This window comes from Alexandromys fortis, unplaced genomic scaffold, assembly GCF_014885135.2.
Source record: "Alexandromys fortis isolate MF-2015 unplaced genomic scaffold, M_Fortis_MF-2015_v1.1 scaffold_16, whole genome shotgun sequence".
Taxonomy (NCBI): Eukaryota; Metazoa; Chordata; class Mammalia; order Rodentia; family Cricetidae; genus Alexandromys; species Alexandromys fortis.
The window spans coordinates 15,775,867-15,796,233 of record NW_026067893.1 but is presented as its reverse complement, the minus strand read 5'-3'; the positions used below and the strand labels follow the sequence as shown (position 1 = coordinate 15,796,233).

At 46.6% G+C, this 20,367-nt stretch overlaps 1 protein-coding gene across 1 annotated transcript in view; it reads right to left on the bottom strand.

Moving 5' to 3' along the window:
- The window catches only part of Dnmbp (dynamin binding protein), a 91,635-nt gene extending 85,703 nt beyond the window's left edge, over positions 1–5,932 (bottom strand). Inside the window, exon 1 of the mRNA XM_050144898.1 lies at positions 5,827–5,932. The gene's annotated coding sequence lies outside the window, so the exon portion shown is untranslated. The remainder of the gene's footprint in view (positions 1–5,826) is intronic.
- Between the last annotated feature and the right edge of the window lie 14,435 nt (positions 5,933–20,367).

The window sequence follows — 20,367 nt, the reverse complement described above, 5'->3', positions numbered from 1 at the left end:
TCTCTCCCTCTCTCTCTCTCTCCCTTTCCTCCCTGCTCCTTCTCTCCCTTCCTCCCTTCCCCCTCCCTCTCTCTCCCAATCCTTTCCCCGTCCTACCCCTGCGAGATGTTATTAAAAACCATCAAATGGAGGAAAACAGAATAGAGCTGGATGCAACACTGATAAAATGTCTGTAAGAATTAAAGTCATAGAGGTGACCCAGAGATGGCATTTAAAAATTTTTAATTTCAATTTAATTTTAATTCTCCTCTCTCTCTCTCTCTCTCTCTCTCTCTTTCTCTCTCTCTCTCTCTCTCTCTCTCTCTCTCTCTCTCTCTGTGTGTGTGTGTGTGTGTGTGTGTGTATGAGGGCACTTCCTGCGTTAGTCAGAAAAGGCATCAGATTCTCTTTGGTGCTTAGGAGTTGCCTGATGTGGGTCCTGGGACCCGAGCTTGGGTTCTCTAGAAGAACAAGTGCTCTTAACCACTGAGCATCTCTCCAGTCCCAGGAAGGGGTTTTTAAAACAAAATTTAAGATGCACAAACCTAGGCTAAATAACTTATTTGATAATATAAAATTAAGGATTTATATTGACCAAAGAAAAACAAATGACAACAGAATAGAGCAGATGAGAAGATAGCATCAGAGTATAACTGCACCGAGGAGCACTTCCATCACAATCACTTCATCAGAGTATAACTGCACCGAGGAGCACTTCCATCACAATCACTTCATCAGAGTATAACTGCACCGAGGAGCACTTCCATCACAATCACTTCTGTACCAGCGACACCACAGGTACCAACAGATGACACAGAAAGAGCTTGCATTTACAGGAAGCTGTACGTCTAAGATGCTCGAATGACCAGTAAGACAAAAATACAAATAAGGATAACAAGTGGTCACCTTGCACTTACAAGGTCAGAAAAAGTCTGCAAAGCTGAAGCTGGTGAAACATGGGGACACATATACTTCTGGCAGGACAGAGATGGGGACAGCTTGTAGGCAGATTTTTATGTCCCATCTGCCAGTTCCCATGTGAAGATCTGTCACTTAAATTGGTTTAATAAAAAGCTAGACGGGAAGTATAGGTGGGACAGCCGGACACAGAGGAGGCTGGGAAGAAGGAGGGCAGAGTGAGAGGAGCTGCTAGGAGATACAGAGGGAGCAAGTCATGCTGCAGGACAACCACAAGCCATACAGCAAAGCATAGATAAGAAATATGGGTTAATTTAAAATGTAAGAGTTAGCTAGTAACAAGCCTGAGCTATTGGCCAAGCAATTATAATTAACATTAAGTCTCCACATCAGTTATTTGGGAGCTGGTGGATGGGAAAGAAACATCCAACTACAACAGCTATTGTAGAAATGAGTATGGGATCATTTACTCAACCTCAGTCCATGAAAGCTCATCTGCAATCGTGTCCTTCTAAGTTCACATCCCACAGAAAGGTTACACAGCTTTCTAAGCAGACACATAGGAGAAGGAGTTCACTGCTGTAACTACTGCAGTGTTGGGGAGTAGGTCAACAACCTGAGCGCTTACCTGTTACACAGATAACAGGCAACTGTGGCACATGAAGCAGGAGCACACACACCAACAGCACCCAGGGAAAAGAAAAGCCACAGCACTAAAGTTCAAATACATAAATCAAATACCTCCACCTTGCAAGATCCTACTCAAGCAAAACGCACAGTGAAATTGAAGAGAGCACCTGGGAGGTGCTGGAGCAATGGCTCAAAGCAGCTGTTTAGAGCATTGGCTGCTCTTCAGGACCTGAGTTTAATTCCTAGCACCCATATGGTGGGTCACCACCATCTTTAACTCCAGTTCCATGGGATCTGGCATCAGGCATGCATGCGGTACACATGCAAGCAGAACACTCACTTATATAAAATAAATAAATCTCAACAACAGGGGAGTGGGATAACAGAACTGAACACAAAAGAAATCTTTTAGATTGTGATAAAACAGCTGAAATGGGGCTGGGCATGGTGGTGCACACCTTTAATCCCCACACTGCAGAGGAGAGGCAAGCGGATCTCTGTGGGTTCAAGGCTATCTACAGATGGAGTGCCAGGACAGCCTGGGCTACACAGAGAGACCCTGCCTCAAAAACAACAGCAACTAAACTCAAATGGACAAAAATTAGGGCTGTTTCCTTCTCGAAAGTTCCAGATTTCCCTGACAAAGATGCTCTGGCTGCCAGATCTGCGGGTGAGTGGCAGTTTTTGATCCCGGTTCAGGCAGAAAGGGAACTTAGAGACTGGAAAGTTTGAAAGTGAGAAGATTTAAAGGAACTTTTTTTTTTTTTTTTTTTTTTTTTTTTTTTGAGACAGGATTTAACTCATAGCCCTGGCCAGCTCAGGTCATCTGAAGCTTTTATGTTAAGAATCTCATCCTCCTCCTCGCTCTCCTTGCCTCCCTGAAGAAGTATTCCACGTGACCCGAAATCTTAAAATTCTTGAGCAAGAGGGGACCCAATTATTCTGCAGATGAGGAAATGAAAGCCCAGAGAAGAATTCTGATTTAGGGCCACACAACCTTCTCTCTCTCAACATCTACTCTCAACCTCTTCAAATGGCAGAGAAAACCCCATAAAGGCTTCCCCTTCCTCGGGGTGGAAGCCAGATCTTTTATAATGGCTATACTGAGGTGCCCTTCCCAACTCCCACCACCTCTTAATCTGCCTCTTCCCACGCCTCCCAGCCTGGCTTCTGTGACCTTGTCAGCCTTCCCACCTACCCAGCAGGCTCCCTCTCCAGTGTCTGGCTGGGACTTGCTCGGCCTCCACCTCCTACTCTCTCAGTCAAGTCAGAGATCAAGCAACCTCTCAGGAGAGGCTCCCATCGCTCTGCAGAAAAAGTAAAAGCCCCCCAGCCCCCCTCCCTGTGTTTTCTATCTACATTGCTTAGAATTGCCCATGTATTCTGAGGACAGCTAAGCTTGCTTATGTCTCTCAGGGGCTGTACCTCACCAGGCCTTTGCCCACTTTCCTCAAACTTCCTCCCTGACTCATAGAAGTGCTCCAAAAATACTTGCTGAATGAATGAATGAATGAATGAATGAATGAACGAACCACTCAGGGTCAGAGCACAACCCTCGGACTCACACTCTGCACAACACCTTATTGTACTCTCAGTTCTTAGTAGCCACCTATCTTCGGGCTGCAGAAAAGACGTGCACACCCAAAATGAAATACCTCATTTTAGCTACTCCGCCTACTTTCTTCCTTGTGGCTGCTTTTTATTTTTTTTTTTTTTTTTTTTTTAAGACAAGGTCTCACTATGTAGCCTTGGCGGGCCTGAAGCTCACTACATAGAGGGTGGCCGTGAGCTCACAGCGATCCACCTGAGGATTAAATCGTGAGCCACCACACACCGCACCAGGCAGCATGGCTTTCTGTTAGACACCAAGGATTAACTGCCTACACAAAAGTTAGGACCCGGTGAATATAATAGTTCTTTCATGGCAGAGGGTGCGGGGGTCTGGCTATGGCTAGGACTTTCCATCTCTCTGCTCTCCAGGCCACAGGCTACCTCATAATGAGCTCCCGACGGCAAGACTGAGTTAGCCAGTCTTGAAATTATTTTATTCAGATGCTTTCACAGCCGGATATAATAGGAAACCATTCCATATTCATGGGTGTAGAGCTTTTGAGAAATATTCTAAATTAATTTTAAAAACACTTTAACAAGAAAATATGCTTGAGAATTTCATAGATGATCCTGTAATGGTGACAAGTTATAGGTGACATTAACTGACTTGTATTCTGTCCCAAAAGACAGAATAATAAGCCTGGAAACATAAGCCAAATTTTGTATCTGCCAATAGGTAGCAAGCCTCTTCTTGTACTCTTTGAATCATTCTTTAAAATCCGCCCCCAAATTTAAGACTAAACAATCTGTAGCTTAAAATATTCCTTTTGCGTTTATTTCAGCCCAGTACAGATCAAAGTGACCCAGAGGGCTGGGAACGGCGATGAATTTGAAGCACAGGAATGCACCATACAGAAAGGGCTTCCTTCTAAGGCAGAAGAAGGGGTTCTGCTCTGAGACATCCCTTAGGACAATCTGCACACGTGGCCATTAAATATCCAAATGTAGTCTGCTCAGCCCCTTGGCAGGAGCGGCGCTGTCCATGTTAACGATGACCTAAAAGCTTGCATTAGCTTTCAGATCCTAAATGGTATCTCGGGATCCAGGACTTCCCGTCCTGTAGGAGAGAGCAAGTGGTGCAAGCTCAACGGGCACTCTGGGGGAGCCCTGCCCTGCCCTGCGTGCGAAGGAGGAATGTGAAGAGGGGTCTCTGCAAGCAAAGGGGGTGCTCAGAGAACAGGGTCAGAAAAGAGCGGGTGAGTGGGAAGAAAAGGTCGGGAGGCCTGCTTGGTGGATTAAAAGACCAATAACTCATACATATTTGAACAGCATCTATAAAGACTCCTATCAGATGTCAGCCAAAAACACGCACGATGTGACTACGGCACAAAAGTTATCAGTTTTAGTCAGAATGTTCTCAACTGATTGAAAAAAGCACCTGTGACAACATGTACCCCCCCCCACTCCCACGCCAGACTTGGCGGTTCTGCACTACACACCAAGTTCTCAGTTCTAGACACTAACACAGAAGCATGAGCAATGTGTGTGTGTGTGTGTGTGTGTGTGTGTGTGTGTGTGTGTGTGTGTGTTGGGGGCAGGTTTCGCTTATTTCAGCCCAATACTCATTATGTAAGTGGGAGAGTTAGGAGTAATAATGAAATTGAAGATCTACTATAAAGTATTATAGAATTAATCCCCCCAATAGAATAATAGAATTAACCTCCCTCCCAGCTGTACTTGTTGTCACCAGGAACGGGTCTATTTCAAGTTAACAAAGACTTTAGCCGTGGAAGAGGGCCTGAGAGATCACGTCGTTTAGAAGACGGAGTCCTGATGGATACACTAACTTGCACATTACAGCCTGGCGCTGCTTTTGCTTCGACTTTGTATCAGTGCAGTGCTAACTGAGAAATCAGGTCGGTGCGTCACAAAATTCGACTGTGGGTTAATCAGTTCTACCTGCACTGTGGCGCTTGACTAAGTAAAGTGGAGTCTGAACTATGCTTCCGACCCGTGCATCAGTGTCGTAGTCGCTTGTCACACACCACACCATTACTAATCAGGAAGTTCCACGAGGTGCTCTGGTGACTGTAAAGGATTACTGTAAGACAGACCTAAAGGCAGGTTATAGAACAACGACAGCGCAGAAACGTTCTCTCTCCATACGACGACGCTTTTCAGGTTGGTTTTACATTCAACCCTGCGCCCCCAACACTCTTCAGGTTCTTAATACACATCAGACACCGGCCTGTTTGGTCATCCCAATATCCCTTTATTCGACTGACAGACAGCACCACCCTCCTCTGACACACGGATGCCTGGCAGTAGTGCAGGAGCCCTGGGTACCTAAAAACTCCACTAAACCAAAGCTGCATCTCCAGCTAAATAGTCCTCTAGGCTTGCTTGGGAAACCATCCCTTCCTGCCTGTCACGCAATCCCGGCCTCGCATGCCCACCGGCAACAGCAGCGACAAGGGACAGAACTGGAGCTGAGTCCTTCAGCTCCAGCCAAGAGGCAGCGGAGGCTCAGTGACAGCGTCTCGACTGGACTCCTCGGCCCCGCGCCCGGGCCCGGAACGGCCTCTAGGGCTGCGGGAGCTCCCGGCACCCTGCAGCCGTGCGTGAGGACAGCGAGGGCCCGTGGCGTCCCAGCCTCACGTCGCCAAGCGCAGCGCAACCCGGAGCAGCTCTGCCAGCCCCGCAGGCGACCGTCTCCGCCACCCAGCCAGCGCCCGGCCCAGCACCGACCTGCTCTCCACGCCCGGCGTTCCCTCCGCGCGCGGCCAGTGGTGGCCCGGGCGGGCCGCGGTCACCTCCCCTCGGTGGCGGCGGCGGGCGGGCCGATCCGGGTGACTCCGCGCCGCCCCGCCTCCCTCCGTGCCGCTTCCGCCCCGTGGCCCCCAGCTCCGCTTCCCGCGCTCGCGCCCCCTGGCGGCCGCCCAGCCTGCAGCCCCGCCACGTCAGGGCCCGGGCTCCCAGGCCTCTCCTGGGAAACTGAGGCACCGGGGGTGCGTTGCTCGGGCTATGATCCACCTCCCAACCCCCACCCCACGCACCCGCACCACCTCCAACCTAGAAAACTCAAATTCTCCGCTGCGCGATGAGCTTACTCCGAGGGGAAGCCTGGCCTCGAACCTTTGGTCATCCTCCACTCCCCAAGTGCGGGATTGCAGAGGGTGCACCACCAGGTCTCTCCCCTCTTCCCATCTATTTTTTCCTCTCTAGAGCAAAGTCTCTCAGAACAATTTTGAGAATTTAAAAGCAAGGAATCACAGACTACAGGAACCAGACACCCCATTTTCTCAGACTCCACGAAAGATTTCTGCTTGTAAAAGATCGCAAGTGCTTGGAGGTGCTGCTGCGATTGCCGGGCTTCACTTCCCGGTTAAGGGATCTAGCTACCTAGTAGATCTGAAGAATGCAGGCATCTTCTATCACTATGCACACATAGCTAAGATAAGCCTTTATTTCAAAATTCTTGTTAGCTATAGTTACTGGATTCCTCTACTCTTAAAAGATCATAGTAAACTAGACAGCATAAAGTGTATCGTTTGGATCGTTTTAAAGCGCACAGCTCATCAGCTGTAGGTACAATCCATCACTGTCCTCCTGTCCATCACCTTTTTAATTTCCCCAAACTGAAACTGCTCTCACTATAGAGGGACTCCCCCTCCCTAGCCCCAGCAACCCCTCTTCTCTGTATCCTCAAGGATTCCTCCACCCGGGACACCCTCATAAACAGAAGCCACAATACCTGTCCTTTTAGCGTCTGGCTTATTTCAGATAGAGAAAGGCCCTTCGTTTCACCTGTCAGGATTTCTTTCCTTTTTACTGATGAATATATCTCACCGTCTAAATATACTATGTTTTGTTAATGCACTTGTCCCCTGGGCATTTCCGTGGGGTTTTCCTTTTGTTATTGTGCCTAAGGCTATGACCCAAAGTGCACACATATCTACTGAAGTTACTGCATCCAGTTCTCTGGATCGTTTGTCTAGAAACTGCTGGGTCACCTGTATTATTCTCCTCCTTTGCCATCTGAACACCGAGGGAAGAAATTTTTGTAGTAAAGCATAAATATTCCAGATTTTTATTTTTAAAAAATTAGCAAATGCTTCAGTTGCCTGTGAAACAATGAGCTTGCCTCCTCCTTTTCAAGTAACACAGAAAATCTATTACCTAGAGAGATAATAACCGTTATTCTTTTTGTTTTTAAAACAGGGTCTCTATTTTGTGGCTCTGGCTGTCCTAGAATTTGCTATGTAGACCATGCTGGCCACAAACTCCCATAAATTCACCTGTCTCTGCCTCTGCTGAGCGCTGGAGTTAAAAGTGTGCTCCATTATGCCTGGCTGATAAAAGTTGTTATTACTAACTAACCACAACTGTGTTTTCTGTGTATACACTTTTCTAATGTGGCTTAGAGCCAAGCATTCCTTATGAAAGCCAGATGAACTAAAAGCCAAGATTCCATTTTGAAATTAAAACAACATTGGAATGTTTTGACTCAGCTCTATCTAAACTTTTCTCTTTTTAACATTTATTTATTTACTGGGGTAGGAGACACTTGAGGCAGGGGTTTCACTAGGAGGTCGGAAGACAACTTCTGGGAGTCAACGCTCTCCTACCACGTGGCCATAAGGCTTGACAGCGTCTTTCCCTCTGAGTCATCTCTCCCGTCCCTAATCGAAACATGCTCCTTTCTCCTAAGGATCAGGTCCTGAAGAACCAGGCTATTGCCTCTCAGAGACGGTTCTTTGGTTGGTGCACTGAAGTTTGCTATGCAACACCAAGGTCTAAACCGTGACTGGTGTAACACTTTTCTGAGGCCGGCGAGTACAAGAATGGTTTAGAGACCCGAGACTCCCATTTAGTCAGGGGCTCCACATCCCCTTGTAAGAGTGCACACCTGCTCCCATCTCCAACCATAGCATACATTTCCAGACCTGGAACTGGTAACACTCAAATAGTTTCTGTTCAAGTATATTCCCAACATATCCACATATAAAGAAGAAAAAATGGGGAGGGGAGCTGATGTGGCCTGAGCTGGTTTTATATATGTTTTCAGTAAGGCGAAGCCGTGTCCCCCCTTTTAGAGAGAATCTCCTACTCACTAACTGTGCTATGAAGAATTGGCTGTGTGTGTGATGCGATCCAGGAAGAGACAGACATGCACAGTAAGAAAACGAATATATGACCTAAGCTATCAGTCAAAAGAGAACCACCCAAAATACACCCCTTGTTGACCAACCCCTCCTTCCTGTAGGCCATGTGGAGAGTCAGCTGCTGCCTGGAGCCCTTCAACACTCTCTCCTGGGCCCCCCTGACACTCTTGGCAGGGGATCTCTCCCTAATCTGTACTCTTACTTGGCTCTGAATAAAGTTATTTTGCTTCTTTTGCAAATCTGTGCGATCCCTTGTTTTCAAGCCTTTGGGTAAGAGGCCAAGAACATTGAAACACCCAGTCCACAGTAACTTTTCCTCTCATCATGGGAAACTCACTGCACTTTTGACACAGAACAGGGCTGTGTTGGGCGTTTGGGATTCAGTCTGCCCAACAGACAACAGGCTCCCTGCCATTCTGGAAGTCATATTCCGCAGTGATGTGACAGGAAATAAATTATTTACCAGATCAGCATGGAGTGGAGAGGACCGTAAAGAAAACAAGCCAGGGGACACAACAGATTAATGGTGAAGGATTAACCCCTGCCTGGGCACCCGTTGTATCTAAGAATTAACTTCTCTCAGCTACAGCAGGGTTGGCAGTTGTCACAGCAGTTCTTGAATGAATGGGAAAGGCAGTTACTCAATATAACTTTTTGGTGCTCAGATGAGGAATCTAGCTAAAACCAAGGGTGAGGGGTTTCTTTGACCGTAAAGGTGATGGGGAAGTCTCTGCGAATGTGTCATTTTCTGAGACCAAAATGAGGAAGAATCAGCCCTGCACAGAGCTAAGGCAGCGCCTTTCAGGTAGAAGAAGCTGCAAAGTTCTGAAGCCAAGAGCAGCTTGGCAAATTTCAGAACCACAAGCAGGTCTGGTGTGAGCAAGCAACTAGAGGATCATGAGCTGAGACTAGAAAACACACAGGCCAGCGAGATGGCTCAGCGGGTAAAGGTGCTAGCTGCCACCAAGTCTGAGGAAAAACTCAACTCTGGGAAAGTTGCCTTCTGACCCTTACATATGCACAGGAACACTAAGTAAGTAAATAAAAACAATAGAAAGTAAACAGGAGTGAGAGTCATCCTGAGTCTAGCAGGCTGTGACAGACTGAGTTCTATAATCAGTATCCTCAGTTGAGAGGACTGGAGTAAACTAATCCTAAGAGAACTATGTAGGACCAGGGATATAGCTCGGCTCTTCCAATGGTTGACAGTACACCTGAGGCCTTGGGTTCAAGCCCAGCACCACATACTGGCCAAGGTGGCACATACCTGTCATCTCAGTACTTGGGAGGTGGAGGCAGGAAGATCAGAAGTTCAAGATCACCTTTGGCTACATAATGAGTTCAAAGCCAGCCTAGAGTACACGGCACCCTCCTGAAAGGTGGGGGATAGATAGAGAGGGTTGTGATGGGGTTGTCTTGTAAGACGTAAGGTCAAAAAAATGTAACATTAAAACTTACAAACAGAGAGTGGAAAGATGGCACACTTGGTACGAGCACTGATTGCTCTTCCAGAGGACCTGGGTTTGAGTCCCAGTCGCCACATGGCAGCCCACAATCATCTGTAAAATCAGGCATGCTCAAATCAGGCATGTACATGGAGCACAGACACACATCCAGGCAAAACACCCATACACATAAAATAAAAACTAATAAATCTTTAAAAATTTGTATAAATATATGCTTCCTTCTGCCGCCAGTAATTTTCAATAAGCCAAAACACAGAATGTTTGTCAGCTTTGGTGACCCCTGCCTGTCAGGATGCTCTGGGTCTGAATTTTCACTGTCCTCACTGCTGAAGAGCAGCTACTCAATGGCTTGGCCCCACAGCAAAGCCTTTTCTTGCATGAACCGGGTCATAGCCATAAGCTGATTAGAGGAGCAGGCTGCTGAAGCTGCCTCTCACAGGGTACCAGGCAGGTGTTAATCCGGAGCAGCTAAACAGCCATTCTAAGTCCTGTTCCTAAGAGATGCTCCAGAGCTTAGTGGTGTTCTACAGAGACAGTGGAAGAGGAGCCCCCCACCCCGGGGAGGATGGAGATGAGAAGGGAACGCAGTGCTCCCTCAGAGGGTGGAGGAGTCTAGGGTGGTTTTGACACAGCCACTTCTGTTTGGAGGACTTGGGTAAGAACAGGGCCAGCTCATAGCAGTGATTGCCAACCTGTGGGTCATGATCCCATCGGCAAACCTCCATCTCAAAAAAATATTAGTCTTACCATTCATAACAGTAGCAAAATTACAGTTAGGAAGTACCAACGAAAACAAGTTTATGGTCGGGGTCACCACAGCGTGAGGAACTGTACTACAGGGTCGCAGCTTAGCAAGGCTGAGAAGCCCTGGTGCAGAGAAACATAACAAGCCCCACTCGGGGGCCTAGAGTGATGCCAGTTCCTACCGTGTTCTCAAAAAAAAGCTCCCTGCAAGAAAGCTTTTAAGTTGTGAGGAACAAAACAAAACTGTACCCACTTTCTTTTAGGGCCTCCTGGTGCTATGCAGAAGGCCTGTTGTTCTTCTCATCTGCCTGTGGTAGCTTCAACTGCCTTCAGATTTCATCACAGGAAAAAGAAAAACCAAGCCAGGCATGGTGGCACATGCATATAATCCCAGCACTTGGAGGGCGGAGGCAGGTGGGATCTCTGTGAGTCTGAGACCAGCTTGGTCAAGATGGATCACTCCAGGCAGCCTTGGCTACATAGTGAGGGGGGGGAAAAGCATGTTAAAACACACACACACACACACACACACACAAACCACAATAAAGCCAAGTGGTGGTACACGCCTTTAGTCCCAGCACTTGGGAGGCAGAGGTGGGCTGATCTCTGTGAGTTCAAAGCCACAGAGCTAATTAGCCTACAGAGCTAATTCTAGCCATGACTGTTACACAGAGAAACCCTGTCTTGAAAAACAAAAAACAAACAAGCAAAAAAAAAAAAAAAACTGTCAAAACAGGCAAACAGATGAATCGCCTTTAATACAAATACCCACCGTAGCATACCAAGCCTGCCTGAACATATGAATGCTGAACTTAAGCAATATTTTTTAAATTTAATTTTTTCCTTATGTGTGTGAGTGTTTTGCCTGAATGTCTGTCTGGGTACCAGATGTGTACCTGATGCCTTTAGAGACCAGCAGAGGGCATCAGATCCCCTGAAACTGGAGTTAAGACAGTTGTGAGTTGCCATGTGAGTACTGGGAATTGAACCCAGGTCCGCTGGAAGGGGAATCAGAGCTCTTAATCCCTAAGCCATCTCTCCAGTCCCAGAAGTAATATTTCTTTAAAAAAAAAACATTAATTTTAGGAACTTTCCAAAGATATATCACTTCCTAAACAAGCATCTGGCAATATATAAGCTACAATACTGAAGACATTGTTTTTATTTTATGTATATGAGTGTTTTGCTTGCATGTATGTCTGTGCACCACTTATGTGCCCGGTGTCCAAGGAAGCCCGAAGATGATGTTGAATCCTTTAGGACTGGAGTTACAGATGGTTGTGAGCTGTCATGTGGGTACTGGGGATTGAACTCAAGTCCTCTGAGAGAGCAACCGGTGCTCTTAAACACTGAGCCATTTCTCTAACTCCTGAAAACAAACTTATAGAAATATTTATTACAACCTGGTTGTCTATAAAGACCATAGCATATATTCATATCTTTAGTTTTTCTTCTTTATTGGTGAGAAAAAAACATTTATTCTAGAAACGAACCAGGATTCTTCATTTGAGTAGAATTAATCTTTTTGTTAAAAAATAAAATCTTAGTGGTTATTTATTTTTTGTGTGTGAATATTTGCACGCCCATGTGCACCACAGTGCTTCTGTGGAAGTTAGAGGACAACCTGCAAGAGATAGCTCTCTCCTTCCATCATCTGCCCGCTCCTTCATCTGCACCCCATCCTTCCTTTCACCTCGACAGCGGGACGCAACCTACAGTTTTGCTCTGACCTGCGCCCACGGCTGCGCCCATCAATACAGACTCTACATGTTTCTCAGCTTCCTTGCTGTACAGGACTCCAGAAACCTTCTGAACTCTGCCATGGCCTCTTAACCCTTTAGAGCTATCCTGCAACCTGCATATATGCAGGTGGGCATAGATGTATTTACTGAATGAAGTATAATGTGTGATCTGAAAGTTAATATTAACAATTAAGATTGGAATAAATAACTTGTGTTATTGTTTAATGATACCAACGTTCTACCACACACGCACACAGCCTCCATCTTCCAGGACTGGCAGATAGCCACAGGTTGACCAGCGAGTGTTACTGTGATGGTCTGTGTTGTTGGAAGTCACACCCAGGTAAGTATATGTGTGACTCAAGAGTCAGATCTAGTCTACTTCTGGGCTGGGAGGACATGAGTCACCTTCCCCCTCACGGGAGAATCTGAGAAAGAAAGTTGCCAAAGACAAAGACACTAAGAAGTGGAGAAATTTGAGACTACGGGACTGGGGCACCCGATCCAAATGTGTGTGAAGTCCTCGCGCGCACATCTTTAGCTGCCAAAGACACTAATGCTAAGCAGAAACGAAACACTTACTGTAGCATAATGAGAAAAAGGGTGCATTATACTTTAAAAATATTTTATTTTGTTTATTGATCTATTTATTTTTCATTCGAGACAGGTTCTCACTGTGTAGCTTGGGGTGGCTGAAATTACATATGTGAACCAGGCTGGCTTCGAACTCACAGAGACCTACCTGCCTATCAGTTGCTGGGATTAAGGTGTGTGCCACCCATGTCTAGCCAAAACATTTTTTTTAATTTATGTGTTTGTAGGTGTGTGTGTGTGAGACAGAGACAGAGAGAGAGAGACAGAGACAGAGACGGGGGGGGGTCCCCAGAGCTGGAGTGACAGGTGGGATGAGTTCCCCGATGTGAGTGCTGGGAACTGAACCTAGGTTCTCTGGAAGTGCAGCAAGCTCTCTTAACCGCTGAGCCATCTCTCCAATCCAGGCTCATGACTTTTAATGTTAAGACTATAGATTTCCTAACTTAGGACATGAAAGCAGTTATAAGTTCAGGAAGGTGGTGGGGGAGGGGTGGCAGGTATATTTCTTCTAATTGGCCTTACTAGAAAATTAGCAAGTTACTCCAAAATAGTTAGTGGATCCTTTGACTTGCCATTAAACTTTTTATTGGTCTGTGAATAGTAAAGTAATTTTATTGGTTAGCTATAAACTACAGTGTATATAAATATTCAAGTACTTTGGAAGAGTACTTGAAGAATTGTGGTCCTTTTATTTCTTAGCTTATTTTGCTTGATCTGACTTCAGAAAGGGTTTAAGGAGGCTCATCAACTCCTTTGATCTCGTGCTCAGCGTGGTATCTCCAGGCCCAAGGCCTGGCTGGGACGATCTATAGGAAGTCAAAGAGACCTTTTCCCTCCGCATGAGCAGAATATGGAGCCAAGAAAGGGTTTTATTTGTCTGTTCCCAGGACTGTATGTAGAAGGCCAGCAGGGTGTGAGCAGAGACAAGCAAGGGCCCACCCTGAAGCTGCTCTCAGCTTCCAGAGCCTGGGCTGCAGGCGTCCTGGGCCTCAGCAGACTGTACCTGCATCCCAGCCAGGGAGAACTTAGCCAGGGTGTGAGGGAAAAGAAAGTAGGGAATACCCAGGAAGGGAAGGGACACGGTGAGGATCGGATCCATGGTTTCATCGAGGACAGATGACAGGCGAAGGGAAAGCCTCTGTAAATGGTGGGATTTAATTTTTAGGATAAGGGAGAGGACATGTGTTTGGTTAGGCATTTGTGGCAAACACCTTTAGTCCTAGGAAGCAGAAGCAGGAGGATTTCTGGGAGTTCAAGGCCAGCCTGGTCTACATAGTGAGCTTCAGGGCTGCTAGGACTATATAAAGAGCCTGTCTCAAAAACAAACAATAAAGATGTATCAAAGAACAAGGCCTTCCACCAACCCAGAAGCTAAGAATCTCACCAGTCAGCCCTGGAAACCTACAGGCGTGTTCTCTGCTGCACTGTAGCCCGCATGGGGGTCCTTCCAGTGCATTCAGGAAGCACCTTGATTTATGCCTTTCTCTTGTTCTTTGACTACACATGTTCTTATTGTGAAATGTTTTGCTCTTTTGGGTTTTTGAGGAGCCCACCACCCTGCTCCCAAATAAATCACACACAAAGGCTTATTCTTTGTTATGAATGCCCAGCCTTAAACTGGCTTGTTTCTTGCCAGCTTTTCTTAACTTAAATTATCCCCACTACCTGTAGCCTCTGGGCTTTTATCTTTCTCTATTTCTGTTTACCTTTCTTTAGTTCTTTCTCTGTGGCTTGCTGTGTAGCTGTGTGGCTGCCCCCTGATGTCCACCTCTCCTTGTTCTTTTGTTCCTCTTCCTCGGTTCTCCTTTTATTTATCCTCTCTGCCTGCCAGCCGCACCTATCCTTGTTCCTGCCTCTTTATTAGGATCATCAAGTGTTTTAAACAGCAAAGAATCACAGTTTCACAGAGTTAAATAAATGCAATGTAAACAAAAGTCACATACCTGAAAATAATATTCCCTAAGATTTCCCTTTTTTCTTTCCAAACAAAATGAAAATTTTAAGTTTAACATAGTAAGACTGTATACAATAAGAAAAATTATCAAGTAAAGATAACATTGACAGTGTACAGAATTCCAATTAATTTGTGTATGGTAAATTAAAAAAAATACTCCATAATCTATCCTATTTTAGTAAATTCAAAATTTTATACCTAACTTACTTGCTATCATATCTAAGAAAACTTCAACTATAACTATCTAGTCTTCAACTCCAACAAAGACAATAGAAGGATATATTATCATTTATGTAAACAAAACGTTCATTGCAAATTACTTATAAAAATTCTAGAAATGACAGAGACATCTGACTGTCTGGACAGTCTCCCCAAGTTCCTTCTCTTTTTTTCTTAAGCCTATGCACACTGTAGAACACACTGGAATGTGTTTAGAGAATTTGCCCATCTGGACCTCTTTTACTGCATCTTTTAACCTTTGTTGACCACACAAGCTAACTTTAGACTGTTACGCTACATCTGCATCTGTAGTAATAATCACTTGTATTTTAATAAATAAAGCTTGCTTGAAGTTCAGAAAGTGAAACAGCTGCACTGATCAGCCTTACAGACCAGGCAGTGGGCACACACACCTTAATCCCTGTAACCACATGAATTTGCCAAAGAAATCAGGTGGTGCATGCCTTTAATCCCAGCCCTAGAGAGGATTATAAGACAGGAGGAGACAGCTCTCAGACACAGTCTCATTCTGAGGCTTTTTGGAGGGAGGATCGCCATTTTTGGAAGGAGGTAGAGGCAAGAGCTAGTGGCTGGCTGTTTTGTTTTTCTGACCTTTAGGTTGAACCCCAATTTCGGTCTCAGGGTTTTTATTAATCGTGCTACATGGCTCCTCCGCATGCACTAGAAGGTGGCTCTGTCCACTCTCAGCTCAGATAGTGAAAGCCAAGCTCAAAGCGTGCCCCCAGGTCGGACGTTCATGACCAAGAACTGCATTAAGCCTTTCTAGCTATGGAAGCCAGTGCTTGTGTTGCCACAAGTTGTTTTTACTTAGCTTGCTGGTTCTAGTTTCTATTTGCCCTGCTCCCAAATAAATCACTCATGAAAGCTTATTCTTAGTTAGGAATGCCTGGCCTTATCTTGACTTGTTTCTTGCCAGCTTTTCTTAACTTAAATAATCTTGACTACCTTTTGCCTCTGGGGCTTTATCTTCCTCTATTTCTGTATACCTTTCTTTACTTCTTTTTTTGTGGCTTGCTGTGTAGCTGGGTGGCTGGTGCCTCATGTCCTCCTCTCCTTGTTCTTTTGATTCTCTTTCTTGGTTCTCCTTCTGTTCATTCTCTTTGCCTGCCAGACCCGTCTATTCTTGCTCCTGCCTTGCTGTTGGGTGTTTAACTCTTAATTAGGACCATCAGATGTTTTAGACAGGCAGAGAATTGCAGTTTCTCAGAGTTAAACAAATGCAGCGTAAACAAAAGTCACACACCTGAAAATAATATTCCCTTTTCATGCTGGAGCGAGCTTACCATTTGGGGCGATGTAACTACATGCTCCCAGAATTCATACTTGGCCCCAAACCAATGATCTTACTCTCACAGATAAGAGCTGTGTTTGGCATCAACATATCCATCACTCAAAGTTGTGTGGATTTTAGAATCCTGAGGCCAGGCCAGGAGATCAAGGCTCGGTGCATATTTATCAGATTTGGAGATCACACGCTGGACTGGTATCCCGGATCTAACAGGAGTGAGTCTGACCACACAGTACCCAGATCTCTTGGACTGGAACTGATTTTCAAGTCTTGAGAAGCCACTGGGTCCTCCTGTTCTCCTGCTCCACTCTGTCTTCTAAGTCTCGCTGGAAGAAGTCGGGTGCTGCAGGGTTTAGTGAGTTTGACTCTTTGGGGAAGAGAGAAGAGCTCCCATTGGAAGCCATGTGGCACTGACCAGGCAGTCTAGGGCGCTCAGTATCCACACCCATGAAGTGTTCCACATCTTCCCACAGACAGTTTGGTGCAAATACGGGCAGTACTGGCCTTTCAGGCAGCAACGGGGCAAGACAGCTCAGCGGTGCCCAGAGCCTCCTGGCAGCCTGAGGACCGGGCTCCGTACCTGTCACCACTACCATACCTCCAGTCCCACTTCTTCCACCCTCTTTCCCATCTCTCCACCACACATTCATCTATTAAAGTGGAGTAGCAATCCACAGTGTGTCCACCTGATTTTGCCCAAACAGCTTTACATACAAATACTATTGTGATAAGTCATTGATCTGGCTCAAGGTTTCTGAAGCCCCATAAATACTGGAATCTCCCTGAGACTCGTCTTGGATATTGTTGTTGCCCAGACTCAGGGAGATCATGCGCTGGGTAGCGCATCCAGGGTGAACTCCCTTGGTCTCCCGAGGGAGCTGCTAACTCCATTTTGAAGGCAGGAACCATTATGCTGTATTGTTACAAATAAACTTCCATTTTACTGTAAGAACTGAGTTGCTGGTTTTCATCTGTTGCCTGGAACCTGGCCTGCCCCAACCCATGACCTTGACTTGCTGGCGGCACACTCCCTGACCCTTCCTAATCACACAGCGACTGCAGTTCTCTTTGAAATGTTTCTGTATTTCCTTACTGTCCTATCGTGTCTCTTCTGTAAACCTACTTTACAACTACTCGCAATTTTACTCCTTAAAAGGGGCCCCAAAAATGAATTCAGGGCTGCTCTCTTTAAACCGACTTAGGAAGCAATTGCTGGCCAGCTCTTGGGTGCACCCCAATAAAACCAAGTTTGCTTCAAATGTGGCTCAAATTGTGGTGGTGGTCTTTCTTATTCTCCCCCTGTGGGATTAGCACTTCCCAGGCAGACCATCATGCTTGCAGCTCTTGCGCAGCACCGCAGCACCAGGCCCACACTCTACTTCCCCAGCAGGGAGAGCGGCAAGACTGGCAGAAGCCGCTGATCCACGCTGAGGGCGGGGCTTGCAGGCTGAGCGGCAGTACCGGCCTAGTGGGTGAGGTGAGCAGGTGGTGGCTGAAGTCTCCCAGCAGCCCGAGGACGGGGCCCTGCGGGGCAACAACATGCTGTTTGTTTGCGGACCTGCTCCACTGCTGAGATTCTAGTTTGAATCTCTCTGCCACGGGCACCGCCCCTTTCTGACATCTTATTTTCCAGTTCCACGGAAGCGCTTTTAAAAAAGCATCCTCCCGGGCTGGAGAGATGGCTCAGCCGTTAAAGGCTAGGCTCACAACCAAAAAGCATCCTCCCATGAGACCCGTGGTCCCAGAGATTCTGTGTGCTCTTCAGGCTCACCGTGCTCCGCCGAAGCCTCCACCATCGAAGCCTCCATGGGTCTCTCGGGCTCCTCGGAGCGGCCCCACAGGCTCATGGGTGCCACTGCTGCCATCTTTCAGCTTGTTTGCTTGTTTTTGTTTGCATTGTTTTCTTCAGTGGTCACACAGCAAATAAAGATCAGAACTACAATTAAAACTCAGGTCTGTCTGAGTTCATTAACTATGATGTCCTACAGCAACAAGAGAACCAGCCATTCAGGCTGCCGTTCTATATGGAAGATATTTTTTCTTTAAAACTCTAGCTATAAAACAGAAAGCTGGGTGGTGGTGGCACATGTCTTTAATCCCAGCATTCAGGAGGCAGAGGCAGGCAGATCTCTGAGTTCAAGGCCAGCCAGGTCTACAGAGTGAGTTCCAGAACAATCAGGGCTACACAGAGAAATCTGGGAAGGCTCAGAGGTGTGGGGGGGGGGGGATCAGTATGAAAATTTGGAAGTCAAAGGACTTTCTTTCTTGTGTCAACTCTGTCCATCTCTACCCTCATGACTTCACATCAGTGTCTCTCTGTTTCACACCTGTTATAACACAATCCTTGAGGCTGGAGAACTTACAAAGTAAAGAGGTTTACTTGAGTTAAGATTCCAGCAGCTGAGTCCTAACAGACACCTGTTTCCTGGCAAAGGCCTTATGTCTGCCCCCTTCATTGAGAGTGGAGAGGAAGTGACCAGAAGCAGAAGGGACTAGTGGATGAGGTGTGCTTGCTTGGAAACAACCCACCCAAGCCTGTTACTGCAGATCAGCACTGATTTATTCGGAGGGCAGGGTCTCATGACCCAATTGTCTTGTATTTGGCCCCACCCCTTACAGCCTCCATTACCCCGGTGCCACCACTCTCCTGGGGATCAAGCTTTCAGTGCATGAACCTGAAGGGACAGACATTCAACTGTATACAAACCACAATTTTCCTTCTGGATACATGGAGTTTTCATGCCATGGCCAGAATCTTCTGTATAGCGTGCCCAGGTATTCTGTATAACCTTGTGATTTAATCTTACATCTTTGTACTTGAATGGGGTGTACTTAGGACAGGCCTCAGAGTTGGGGTGAAGTGTCACAATAGCTTTTGGGTTTCAGCCTCAGGGTGGCAGGCAGAAGAGATCTGAGGGAGGAGGCTGAAAATCTCTAGAATGTAGGGGAGTCACAAGGAGCTGATGGGAAGTGCTCTCCACTACAGACATCTTTGCCACTGCCCCATCCAGGGCTGAGGCCATCTTCCAGGCTGGCCCCCTGCAGGCTTCTGTCTGCTAGCTCTTCAGGCAACAGCCCTGGCTTTCAATCGAGTTCAGCCCTGCCTTTGACAGAACTCTTCAGTGACTCCTGGGTCTTCTAGAGATAAAGGCCAATTTACCCTGTGTACTGGCCTCTCCCAGGCACCCAGCCTCTGCTCTCAGCATCTCACTCAGCCTCACAAAGCCCTGTTCCTTATAACTACCCTTCTGTCCCCGCCCCCCCCACATCCTTCCCAGAAGCTCCAGGCACCTGCACTTGCCACCTTCTCAGCCTAACCACACCCCCTCACTTCTTTGCACCTTGCCCTCAGTATATCTTATCTCAGGCTTCACTATTGCTGGGACTTGTCGTGATATTCAATTTGTATTTTAATAAATAAAGCTTTTCCTGAAGATCAGAATGCAAAGCAAAGCCCCTAGAGGCCAGGGAGTGATGGCACATACCTTTAATTCCAGGACTTGGGAGACAGAGGCAGGTGGATCTCTGTAGTTCAAGGCCACCCTGGGGTACACAAGATTGATCCAGAACAGGTGGTGGTGGCTCACACCTTTAATCCCAGTGTTTGGGAGTCACACACCTTTAATCCCAGCACTGTGGAGGTGGAGACAGGAGCAATGTGGCTGGGCGGAGAGAGGAATACAAAGGGGAAGAGACAGGAACTCAGTGTGGAGTCTGAGGATTTGCGGAGACAGGATCTCGCCCTTTTGGTCTGAAGATTTGGTAGAGGTAAAAGGTCTCTCTAGTGACTTGGCTGTTCTGCTTTTCTGACTTCCAACTTGAACCCCAATATCTGTCTCTGGGTTTTTAGTATTCATGCCCCACCTCAGAGTTATGGGTCACGCAATTATGACAATGTATTACAATCTTCCGAGCTACACTGGCACACTGAGACCATGGGCCATGCTCCCTTCCTCTTCACATTCTCTGCATCCTTTGTGAGCAAGGACTCAGTAAAGATCCTTAGTATGAAGGAAGGAAGAAAGGAAGGAAGGAAGGAAGGAAGGAAGGAAGGAAGGAAGGAAGGAGGGAAGGAAGGAGGGAAGGAAGGAAGGAA